The following is a 12,586-nucleotide window of genomic DNA, read 5'->3' as shown; positions in this document are numbered from 1 at the left end:
CAGATACACCGCTCTCCTAATTTTACTTTTCCATGCAAGCAATTTCTATAGTTCATACAAGAACAAGTTCAGGAAAGTCTGGTGTCCTGCATTATACAAGAGGTCAGACTAGATGAACACAGTTGTCCTTCTGGCCTTATAATGTATAATGTATTAATCTAGTTGTGACAGATAGAATAACATATCACTAAGCAAAGCAGTTTTGAGTAAAAGAGCAGATTGCCATGAGATAATCTTAATGTTAAGATGTGACCTTTCATGTGACAAAGTGTGAGAGGCCTTGATGTTTTTTCTATTGCTCCATAAGAAACTGACAAATTCTACATCTGTAATGTAACAGCCCAAGCTAGTATAAATTAAAAATTACCTAATTTTATTTTATTTTCTTAAAGATTTGACAGATTTTTATCTGTGACAAGATATTGTTCTGTTACAGCCCTTTCAACTAGATAACTAATGTTTTGCTTGTCTTCTAGTTTCACTTCTACACTGCTGAGAAAGATGCAGAATGGCACATTTTAATTGGGTGTAAAGACTGGAGGCTACCTTATCAAATCTTTATTTCATAAATTACAATACACTCTATAATTTTCCTGTGAACACAACACAATGCAATTGATCCATTTTTCAAAATTATTCACTGAATAATATCTGAATAATTTTACTGTAGCTTGTTTGTCAGCAGTTAGTAGCAAGATTTCATTATGCAAAATTTCAGCTGTTTTGACTGGACATATACATTTCTACTTCCTGATTGGATTAATGTAACTTTTAGAATCAAGTTTCCAAAGGATGGGGAGAGACTGGCGTGTGGGGAGACTTAGCTGGGCTCTGGGGACTACTTTTGTGATACCGTGGTGTTTACTGCAAATGCTTGGTGTACCTCTATAACCAACCCCCCCAGCCAAACACTCTCACTCACACTACAAAAAAAGGGTGCTGCCATAGAAGCTTCTGTATCCTTCAGCTGCAGAGCTGCTCATCTCCACCTCAGGGTGAGTTCTGTCTGTCACAATCCACAAAAGGTTTCATGAAAGACCTTGAAAAGGATTGAACAAGGTGTGTGTGGTATGGAGAAGAAAAAGGACAGAGATAAAAGAATAACAGAAAGGGAAGAAAAACATCATTACAGGTTCTATTTGTATTTACAGTCCTTTCTACTGATGACAGGACTTAGTTAATATGTTAATATGTTCCAACACATTGTAATAAAATAGACTTTTGACTTTGGGCAACTAGACTAAATACTCATACAAAATTACAGGGTTATTGCATTATACACTTACGATATGGGTTCTTCAAACCTATCCAATACATTTGAGAAAGGATCTTTTTAGTAGGGCTTGTGCCCATTGCTGTTCTGGAGTTCTCTCTTCTGAGACCTTTTTTCTGATTCTGAGTTATGGCTAACAACTTCTTAGATGATATTGCATATACCCAGTCAGTAGGAACTGTGTGGTGTTATCCCATCATGTCTTGGTTGCCTCCATTTGCTTCATGGCCTGCTGAGGGGTTGAGTGTGGTAACAGTCTGTATTTGTCCCTATGAAATAGTCATTGTTCTAGCAATAACAGGCCACTTGTCCTTGAATGGTCCCTTGAAATATGTTAACTACTTATGTTAAACAATCTGTTCTATCTTGTATGTAGCTATGATACTCTGGCCTGGTCTACACTACAGCTTATGTCAACCTAACTGTGGCCATGTCTACACTACCGCTTATGTCGGCAAAAAAAACCACCCGAGTGACAGAAGTTATGCTGGCATAAATGATAGTGTGCACAGTGCTATGTCTCCTGCCAACATAGCTACTGTTGCTTATTGAGGGTGGTTTAATTATATGGATGGGAGAACTCTCTCTCATTGGCATAGAATGGCTACATGAGAGATCTTACAGCAGTACAACCGCATGGTGCCACTATAAGCTCTCTTGTGTAGACATAGCATTTGTAAGTGTCTCTATACTAAAATGTAGCTCTCACTGATATAATTCATGCACTACACAGACTTAATAACTCGAGAGGCCCAACACTTAGGCTGATGTAGTTAGACTGACACAGTGTCAGTGTAGACACTAGTGTCAATGTAGACACTGTGTTGCTTACATCTACTGTTGCTGCCTTTCAGAAGCTGTGCTGCAATGTCCCACACTGAAAGTTAAATTGGTGCAAGCACTCCTGATGAGGATGCACACTGCCAATACTTAGTGCAGACATGAAAAAGTAATTTAATAACTGCAATGACTGTATGTCAACGTAATTTAGGTTGACTTAATTTTGTAGTGTAGACTTGTCCTCTGAGTAAGGGTCCCAGACATAAAGAATATCTCTGTGTAAGCTCGAAAGCTTGTCTCTCTCTCTCACCAACAGAAGTTGGACATTTGGTATATATAGTAGTTTATTTTCAATACTTAATATTTAGAGTATTATATACCAACACTGTGTCCAGTATCTGCCTGCTCCCCCATCCCATAGGGAGGCCTCCATCAAAGCCTAACAGGTCCAATAAAAGATGTTACCTCATCCACTTTGTGTGTCTATTTTCCAGCAGTGATATTCACCTTAATCGACATAATGACTTTTAGATGAGGGGGTATACCCTCAGAAATAGTGTTATTTCCATTGCAATAAGGAAAAATATCTTTATTTTATCTTTTACTCATTAAATTAGAGCCTTCCGGTATGCAGTCACACTCATTAATTGTTGTGATTGACCAATATTCATTGCACGTATAGTTGCCTTTTTTTGGTTGGTGAACAATTCACCAACAGACCTTAATTTTAATTAAATATATGTTAGTCATAAATACTCATCACATACTTCTGGATGAATACTTTTCAGGCTATGGGCTGTTAGAAAACTTTATGTTTTTAACAATTCAGTTTGTTATTTACAGTATGTGGTGGTCCAAGTAACTCACATAGTATTGTTTCTGTTCACTGAATAGATCATTTTTATTCTTCTGTTTTGAAAGTTATCAACAATAATAATGCACTTGAGAGAGAGTGTGTGGATTAATAATCAATTGGGCTAAAATTTATTAATTTTTTGATATTCACAAATATTTGGAAATAATTTTTTAACTGTACAACCAGGTGTGCTTCCAGTCAAATTAATCTGTCTCAGATGCTTACATAGCTCCTATTACTGTAATATCTAAGCAGTTTTGCAGTCTTTAATGTATTTATCCTCCTACCACCCCCTGAGGTAGGGAACTGCTATTACTCCAATTTTACAGAGGGGAAACTGAGGCACAGATAAACTAAGTAATTTGCTCAAGGCGTCATAGAAGGCCTGTGGCAGAATTCAGGTCACCCATATTGTAAGCTGTAAGAACATATCGTAAGAACCATCCTCCATCAGTTTTATTAACAAAACATCAATATTTCAAGCAGTAAATCTAGTCAGCAGTTTGTGGAATCCCTCTTTCCAGCTGACAGAATAAGGACTTCCCTTGTTCCTGCCATCTCACACAAATCTATAAGCTAATTATCCCACAAATTGCATTCTCTCTCTTTTGGAGTCCTCACTGGGTTAAAAAACCCTCTGTCCCAGTGTCCCCCCCCCCCAAAATGTTTTCTCATACTATACATATATTTCCAAATAAATGTATTCCAATATTCCCCATGCTTAACATGGCTAGAGTAATCCCATTATCTTTGAACATAGTAATAAAAATTTAGTTAAATTGCAGAGTATTTAACAGATTGCTCACTGCCAGACCTTAGAGGTATCACAGTGGGATTCATTTTTCAGTATGAAAGATTACCCATCGTAAGCCTGCACTCTCGGCAGGCCTGAAAAATACTCAGATGTAAGCATTAAATTGGCTGTAGGGATTGAAATTTCTGTGGAACTCCTTGTAGTATTAAGGAAAACTGAAACACTTCATTTTAATTAGAAATTAGATTCTAAGTCAAAACTAGGACAGAGTAACAAAGGGAGCTATCTAGCTTTAGACAAATGAGTTGAAGCTCCGAGTGTTAGAACCAAAGTGCTGAAACCAAAGTAAGATATATATAGAATTTTAAATAGGGAAAGACTGAAAGAAATAAGGAAAGATAAGTGACTGATAAAATACAATAATGAATGTCCCACGAGGAGAGTGGAGGGGAAGAAAACATAAAAGTGCAAAGCAGCAGAAGTGTTAGAAATGGATTTTTGAAAATTTTTATTCCATTTAAATCCAATTATCTGGAATACATTTTTAAAGTCTTTGTAGAGACTAACTGCTTTTACACTTTCATAAAGCGTGGAGTTCAGTATCAAAGTACAGCAAAAACATTCTTTGCTGACGCTGGCATAAGAAAGATGCTCACTCTCTGATTGGAGAGAACGATTCATAGGCCACAACTATATTATATCTAACAGTCATCAGTACTGGAAAAATAAAAACTAGTTCTTGCATGAAAGGATGATTGTGACCAGCCTTCTGATTAGGCTACACCTTTTTCCATTTGATAGCTAGGAGACCTGCCAGCTAGTCGATGGACCAATGTGCTCGTGACATCTATGAAGATCTGGCCTGATACACTAGACCATGAATTAATCAATACGTTACTCTCATACAGAAGGCTGGATTAACCCCTGGCAGTGCCTAGAGCTTTGCTTGACTTTTGCTTGTTTCCCATAACCAATTGGGAAACAAAAATGCCTCCCTCTCCCAGTTGAATTGCCAATGGACTTGCAATTTTTTTTGTCACTAAATGCTGCTAGTAACTGCTTAGCTGGCATCCTGTAAAACTGTTAGCCATAATTACCCCTCTAAACAGGTCTGGGTGTTCAGGAAACATGTCTTAATTAGAATTAGTCAGAAAATTTCAGTGAAAAATGGACATGAAAATGTTTGCAATCTTTTTCTCCCTGTAGAGCCAGCCATAGAGCCTCTTATCAAATGGGTAGGTATATGAGAAGTGAGTGGAAGACTGCTGCCCTCAACTGACTCAAGAATGGGGAGTGACCGGGGCAGAACTACCTGGAGCCACGGGTTCAGGAACAAAACTTAAAAAACTGTGCAGCTGCAAAGATCATTTTCCTGACTCTTGGCTGTGACTCACTCTGCTCTTTGTGTCCGTTGACTGGTTCCCCCTTCTCCGTTGCAACAAACAAAAAATACTTGTCTTCATTTTCAAAGCCCTTCATAGCCAATCCCCACCATCTCTGTCTCCTACAGTATGAAGATGTCAACTCTCACCTTTGGTCTGCAATGGCAGTTTTGACTGACTCCTGTAAAATTTTCCAACAAACACATCTGTGCTTTCTCTCGGCCACTTCATTGTCCTCCTTCAGATCCCTACTTAAAATTCTTCTCTGCCATGATGTCTACAAAAAACTTGACGAAAGTTAGGCAACTGGTTTGCTGAAGCTGTTGTTCATGTCAACCAGGCTTCTCTCACAGTTTTTGTGCTCTCTTCACCTGTTTGTTTTATCTATCTTTTGTTAATAGTCTAGTGTATAGAGAGTAAGCTCTTTGGGGCATTCTGTGTGCCACTCTGAAACCTAAAATGTCTGTAAGAGTCAGTATGAAGTGATGGAAACAGCTACACAAGCCTTTTTTTGACAGGGCTACTGGCCTGGTGGATGGGGGAAGCAGTAGATGTTATCAGTCTTGATTTAATAAGGCTTTTGACACAGTCCCCTATGACACTCTCGTAAACAAGTTAGGCAAATGTGGTCTAGACCAAATTACTATGAAGTGGATGCACAACTGGTTGAAAGACTGTAATTCAAAGAGTAGTTATCAATGGCTTGCTGTCAGACTTGGATGGGCATCTAGTGGGGCCCATTGGGGTCAGTCCTAGGTATGTACTAGTCGATATCTTAATCTATGACATGGCTAATGGAGTGGAGATGATACCAAGCTGAAAAGGGATTACAAGCACTTTGGAGACAGAATTAGAATTCAAAACAATCTCAGCAAATTGGAGAATTAGTCAGAATTCTACAAGATGAAATGCAAAGTGAAAAGTAACATAGGAAGGAAAAATCAAACGCACAACTACAAAATGTCGTATAACTGGCTAAGTGTTAATATGCTGGAAAGGATCTGGGTGTTAAGTGTGATCACAAGTGAATCACAAACTGAATGAGTCAGTGAAAATTAGGCATCTTTGAAGATCTGAGTCTAGGCTCCTAAAACATTTATGTACTCTTAAAAATTTAAACTACTGCTTATTGCTAAAAGTAGCTAAGCTAGCAGGCCGTAAGTGGGTCTATGCAGCAACCTTAGCATGACTGAGTTGGGAGAGGAGGGGGTTTGGGTGCCGCAGGAAAAGCAGCTTGACCCCATGTCCTTCCTGATGAGATCTCTGTTGAAATTGCTGAGATATGCATTTTAGGAAAGCAGGATGCTTGTCTATATGTGATCTCAGGGATGTGCCTATCAGGGCCTCAAGGCATGCAGACTCTGAAAAAACACATCTGGCTAATTGATGATCAGAAGGAAAACTCTTGCTTAACCTTTGAAATTGCTTGTTTAACAGTTTTCTTTGTGTGATGTGTTATTGTAATACTAATGAATAAATGAGAGAAGAAAGTCTGGGGTAGTTGGACTCTTCAGGGACTTTCCCTCTGGACACATCTTGCGGTCCCCACCAGCAGACAGAAGATTCACCATTGGAAGATTGCCGCTGTGGCACTTGAGAGCCACACCCAACTTCGGTAATTATTGAGGGGTGGGAGTGTTTTACTAACCTGTTGTGGATGTGTGTAAGTGCTAGAGACTAAGTAAAGTTTAGCTTTAAGTGAAAGAACTCTTGTGTTGTCCTGTTTGTGCCAGCCATCTATCGGTCAAACGGCCGTGTCTCCCCTGATATCATCTCCCAGAGAGTAAAGTTACCAAGAGCTTTGGGTTGAAAGAATTCCAGGTAACAAGGTGCCTTTGTGTAATTTCAGTGAAAATTAGGCAGATCTTTGAAGATCTGGGTTTAGGCCCCTAAACCACTTATGCACTCTTGAAAATTTTATCCCTTAACTTAAACTCTGACTAGTGACAAATAAAACTTAAAAGTTTAAGTTTGAGTAAGTACCTGAAAGTTAGATGCTTATCTGAATTACACAAACCTTCTGAGTTGACAATATTAGCTGCAAATCTCAGTATTGTGGTAGATTGCAATTAAAAAACACTGTGATAGGATAGCTGAAAGAAGATGAGCAGGCCAACCTGCAGATATCTGTCTTCATCTGATTTAAAAGTTTTGGAGCCTGGTTAGGATTATTGTGTGACCATCTGAGAGTACCTAGTTCTAGAATCTTGCAGCTTCTCCTTTTATATTAATGGCTTTTCTTAACAACTGTGAGTCTTTGATTCATTTAGCTGTGTGGCAGAGCTCTGACTTTGCTCCCGTGGGTCCTGTGCTTCTAGGCAGTTTATGCTAGCCTCAGTGGCTCACTATGACCCTCCATGTAGCCCTTCTCTCTCTAGGGCCAGGGTTACAGTCTACTGAGCCCTTTTCATCATAGGCCTGCAAGGAGGTTGGTGAAAGAACTCCCACAGTCTCTGTTCAGCCTCCTGTCCTGACAGGGGCCTGTCTTCCCCTTCCAGGAGATGTTCCTGTAGTGGTGGGTTGGGGGAACCCGGGCCCACCCTCTACTCCAGGTTCCAGCCCAGGGACCCTACTGGCAGCAGCTGTTGGCAGCCAACTTTTCACTGCCAGAGTTGCTACATTTCCCTGGGCCACTTCCCCACAGCTCTCCTGCTTCTCCCTTCTTCACCCTTACCTTAGGGCTCCTTTAACAATGGTTTGAGGGTGTCTTCAGTAACCAGCTCTTCAGCCTCACTTCCTCTCCTCTGGCTCCCTGGCTCTCCCCTGTCTGACTGGAGTGAGCCTTTTTTATAGTATCAGCAGGGCCTTAATTAGAGTCAGGTGGTCACATTAACTGAATGGCCTCACCTGACTCTTTTCAGATTAATTAGAGTCAGGTGTTCTTATTAGCCTGAAGCAGCCCCTGCTCTGGTCAGTCAGGGAACAGAAAATTGTTAATCCAGTGACCAGTATATCTGCCTTCTGCTATTCTGCTGGCCTGGGTCTATCACATATCCTTCCCCCCGCTCAACACCAAGGGGTTGGACAGCTTGGAATGCCAGACAGAGTATGCGTGATAAGCCATCGGCATTGTCATGGCGACTCCCTGCTCTGTGCTCTATGCGGAACTGGAAAAGTTGGAGGGATAAGAACCACCTGGTTACTCTCGTGCTCTTTTCCTTGTTCCATTGCATCCATTGAAGAGTGGCATGGTCAGTCACAAGGATAAATCTACACCCCAGCAGGTAGTAACGCAACGTTTCCATGGCCCATTTTACAGTGAGGCACTCTCTCTCTACTACTGCATATTTTTGTACCCTCGGAAGGAGTTTCCTACTGAGGTAGAGAACTGAGTGTTCCTCCTCCCCAACCATCTGCGACAGGACGGCCCCTAACCCTACCTTGGATGCATCTGTCCGTAGGATAAAGTCCTTGTTGAAATCTGGAGCTATCAATACGAGGTTACTGCAGAGGGCAGTCCGTAAGTCTGCGAATGCCCTCCCTGCTGCATTGGACCATCTGACTGGATTAGGACCACGGGCCTTCACTAAGTTCGTTAGGGGACTTGCCCTTGTATCAAAATGGGGGATGAAACGCTGGTAATAGCCCACCATCCCTAGAAATGCTCGGACCTGCTTCTTACGACTTGGCCAAGGCCAATTTTGGATGGCCTCTAACTTATTCAGTTGGGGTTTTACCAGACCTTTTCCTACCACGTAGCCAAGATATTTGGCCTCCATGAACCCTACAGCACACTTAACAGGGTTCACCGTAAGGCCAGCTCGCTGGAAGGAATCAAGGACCACCCCCACTTTTTCCAAGTGGGTCTCCCAGTCTGGGGGATGAATCACCACATCATCCAAGTAGGTCGCAGCATAACTGGTATGGGGGCGTAATAACTTGTCCGTGAGGCGCTGAAAGGTAGCTGGAGCCCCATGTAGTCCAAAAGGAAGGACCGTGTATTGGAAGAGACCCTCTGGTATAGAAAACGCCATATTTTCCTTTGCATTTTTGGCTAGGGGAATCTGCCAGTACCCCTTTGTCAAGTCTAAGGTTGTCAAGTACCGGGCATTCCCCAGACGGTCCACTAGTTCGTCTATGCGGGGTATAGGATAGGCATCAAACTGGGATATCTCATTTAGTCGATGGAAGTCGTTGCAGAACCTTATGGTGCCATCAGGTTTGGGCACCAACACTATTGGGCTCGACCACTGTCAAGGTTCCTTCCCCACTCTGAACTTTAGGGTACAGATGTGGGGACCTGCATGGACACTTCTAAGCTTAATTACTAGCTTTAGATCTGGTATCGCTGCCACCATCCAGAATTTTCAGTGTCTGGATACTCCCTTTCCCCAAAACTTTCCCTCCTGGGTAGCCTTGAGAGACTCCTTCACCAATTCCCTGGTGAGTCCAGAATCCAAAACCCTTGGATCTTAAAACAAGGAGAAATTAACCATCCCCTCCTTTCTCCCACCATCCCTGGTGAGTCCAGATCCAATCCCTTTGGATCTAAAAACAAGGAAAAATCAATCAGGTATTAAGAAAAAGGCTTTTAATTAAAGAAAAGAAAGGTAAAAGAAAAACCCTCTGGGAAGATTAGCATACCAGCTACTCTCACAGACAACAGATTCAAAACACAGAGAATGTTCCCCTGGGCAGAAATTTAGTTACACACACAAAAAAATACTCAGTTTGATTCTACCTCTAATTGCATAAGACAGGTTACAAAGAAATAAACATAAACCTATTTATTCCTTTCTAAAACTTACTACTCTGATAAGAGGCTGATTCCTTGATCTTTTTCACTCTGGCTGAAACTGAAACTCTAAAACAAAGGAAAAACTTCCCTCCTTCCTTTTGAAACATCTTGTTCCCCCGTTGGTTTCTCTGGTCAGGTGTTAGCTAGGCTTGGTGAACTTTTTAACACTTTACAGGTAAAAGAGTCATTAACCCTTAACCATCTGTTTATGACAACCACTGACTGTGGGATTCTTCGATGACCCCCATCTCCAGCACTTTCCTGACTTCCGCATTTATTTCCTCCCTTTTGGCTGCTGGCACCGATAGGGCCTCATTGTTACTCTGGCCCCAGGGTTTGTGATGATGTGGTGATATGTCCTGGTTGTGCAACCTGGTTTTCTCGATAATACATCTTGATATTGAGCAATCATCTCAGTTACCTCTTTCTTCTGGGCTGTCGTTAGATCAGGTGACACCCTCACCTGTTCAGGAATTTTGTTTCCTGGGTGCAGCTCTTCTCGAATCACTGTGCATGCCTCGCTCGCATGCTATGGTTTCAGAAGATTGACATGATATATCTGCTCTACTTTTCGACGTCCTGGTTGTTGCACCTTGTAATTTACTTTCTCTATGGGTTCAACTATTTCGTAGGGTTCTTGCCACTGAGCCAACAGCTTACTTTCGGCCGTGGATACCAGTACCATTACTCGGTCACCAGTTTGAAACTGACAAAGCTTGGCTTGGTGGTCGTAGTAGGTTTTCTGGGAATTTTGGGCCTTCTCTAGATGTTCCCTCACTATGGGAGTGATCCGGGCTATCCAATCCCTCATCTGTAGTACATGTTCTATTACATTCTTCCCCTCACTAGGTTCCTCCTCCCAAATTTCCTTGGCTATGTCCAGGATGCCTCAGAGGTTGCATCAATACAACTGCTCAAAGGGGGAGGATTTGGTGGAAGATTGGGGGACCTCACGGATGGCGAACCATGAGGTACGGTAGTAGGTTGTCCCAATCTTTCCCATCCTTGCTTACCACCTTTCTTATCATGGCCTTGAGGATTCGGTTAAATCTTTCCACTAGACCATTGGTTTGTGAATGGGTAAACCGAGGTCCGCAGTGTCTGGACATGGAGCAGGGAACACAAATCCTTCATCAACTTGGACATGAATGGTGTTCCCTGGTCTGTGAGGATTTCTTTTGGTAGCCCTACCCGGGCAAAGATTGCCACTAATTCTTTGGCAATGCTCTTGGAAGCTGTATTTCATAAGGGGACAGCTTCTGGGTACCTGGTTGCATAGTCTAGGATGACAAGCACATACTGGTGGCCTCGGGTCGTTTTCTCTAGCGACTCCACAAGATCCATGGCGATCTGCTCGAATGGGACTTCGATGATCGGCAGAGGTAACAGAGGAGCTCTTAGATGTGGACGAGGGCTGTGCAGTTGATATTCGGGGTAAGAGGCACAGTACCACCGGACGTTTTCATGTACTCCCGGCCAGAAGAACCTGCATAAGATTCACACCTGGGTTTTCTCCACTCCCAAGTGTCCTCCAAAAAGGTGACTGTGAGTGAGGCTTAATATTGGCTTCTGGTGTTTCCGGGGGACTAGGAGCTGGTGTACCTCTTGCTCCTGCATTTGCATGACCCGGTATAGGAGATTCCTCTTGATCACAAAATAAGGCCCTGGCCCCCGGGCCTTTCCCTCTATGAGTACCCCATCTATCTCAGCCACCTCCTTCCTAGCATTCTCGTACCTTGGGTCTTCCACCTGGTCCCATCTCTCTCTCTGGGCTTAACAGCCTGAACTCTGAGGGGTCTGTCTCTGCCCTCTTGGCTGACTCCGTGAGTTTGGGGTTGGAAGTGGTCTGTGACCCCTCCTCTGTCTCAGGGCCCTCCCCTTCAGTTGCCCATGTATGTCTGCCTACACAGGCGACCCTCTGTCCTTGTATCAGGATTCAGGCACCCAAGGCCTTGGCCGTCCTTCTTTCTCTCTTGGTCTTCCTGCCTTTCCCTGGGACAGGGAATAGTTCCTGGGACATTTCCGCGAAAAGTGGGAGGTGACATTCTGCCGCGGAAACCCCCTGAAGTTCAGGGAGCTCCTCCCCCTCCAGTTCCTCCGGTGGAAGCAAGTTTCCAAAGCCGGGGAAGTCTCTACCTATGAGCACGGGGTATGGGAGGCTTGGGACTACCCCTGCTTTCACACCGGTGACAATTCACTGAATTTCAATTTTTACTGGTATGATGGGGTAGTAGCTAACAATCCCATGGACACAGGTTACCCCTGTATGCTTGGCCTACATTAACTGGCTGCGCTTCACTAATTTACCCGAAATCAGGGTGATAGCACTCCCCGAGCCATGGTTTCTACCCCATTCAACTTTACCTGCCTTGTATATTTAAGTGGGGTGACTGCGACCCCTACAATATTGAATAGGCTGCATAGGTCTGCCCCGTTCCCCAGGTTACACTGCCTTGGCTCTATGACACTGGGGCACTGGGCAGCTATGTGCCCCAGCTCGCGACACCCATAACACCTATAATTGCTCCTAATCATTCCCCTATCACATGGGTTAGGGGATTTAGTCTCAGGGTTCCCCCCACTCAGGCCTTCCCCTTCCTTCTGGGTTCCTGACTGGTTTTCAACCTCCCTCTTCTGCCACCTAGGACTTCCTGGGGGTTTGGCCACTCGACCCTCCATGGTCGGGGTCAAGTGTTTGTTCGTGAGGGGCCTTCCTTGGCTAGTTGGGTTAATTCCCTGGCTGTTATCCGTCTTTCCACCAATGTGATCATTTCATCATAGGTGGACAGATCCTTCTGGCAGA

The sequence above is a fragment of the Chelonoidis abingdonii genome, chromosome 3 (assembly GCF_003597395.2).
Source record: "Chelonoidis abingdonii isolate Lonesome George chromosome 3, CheloAbing_2.0, whole genome shotgun sequence".
Taxonomy (NCBI): domain Eukaryota; kingdom Metazoa; phylum Chordata; order Testudines; family Testudinidae; genus Chelonoidis; species Chelonoidis abingdonii.
This window is presented reverse-complemented; position numbering follows the sequence as displayed.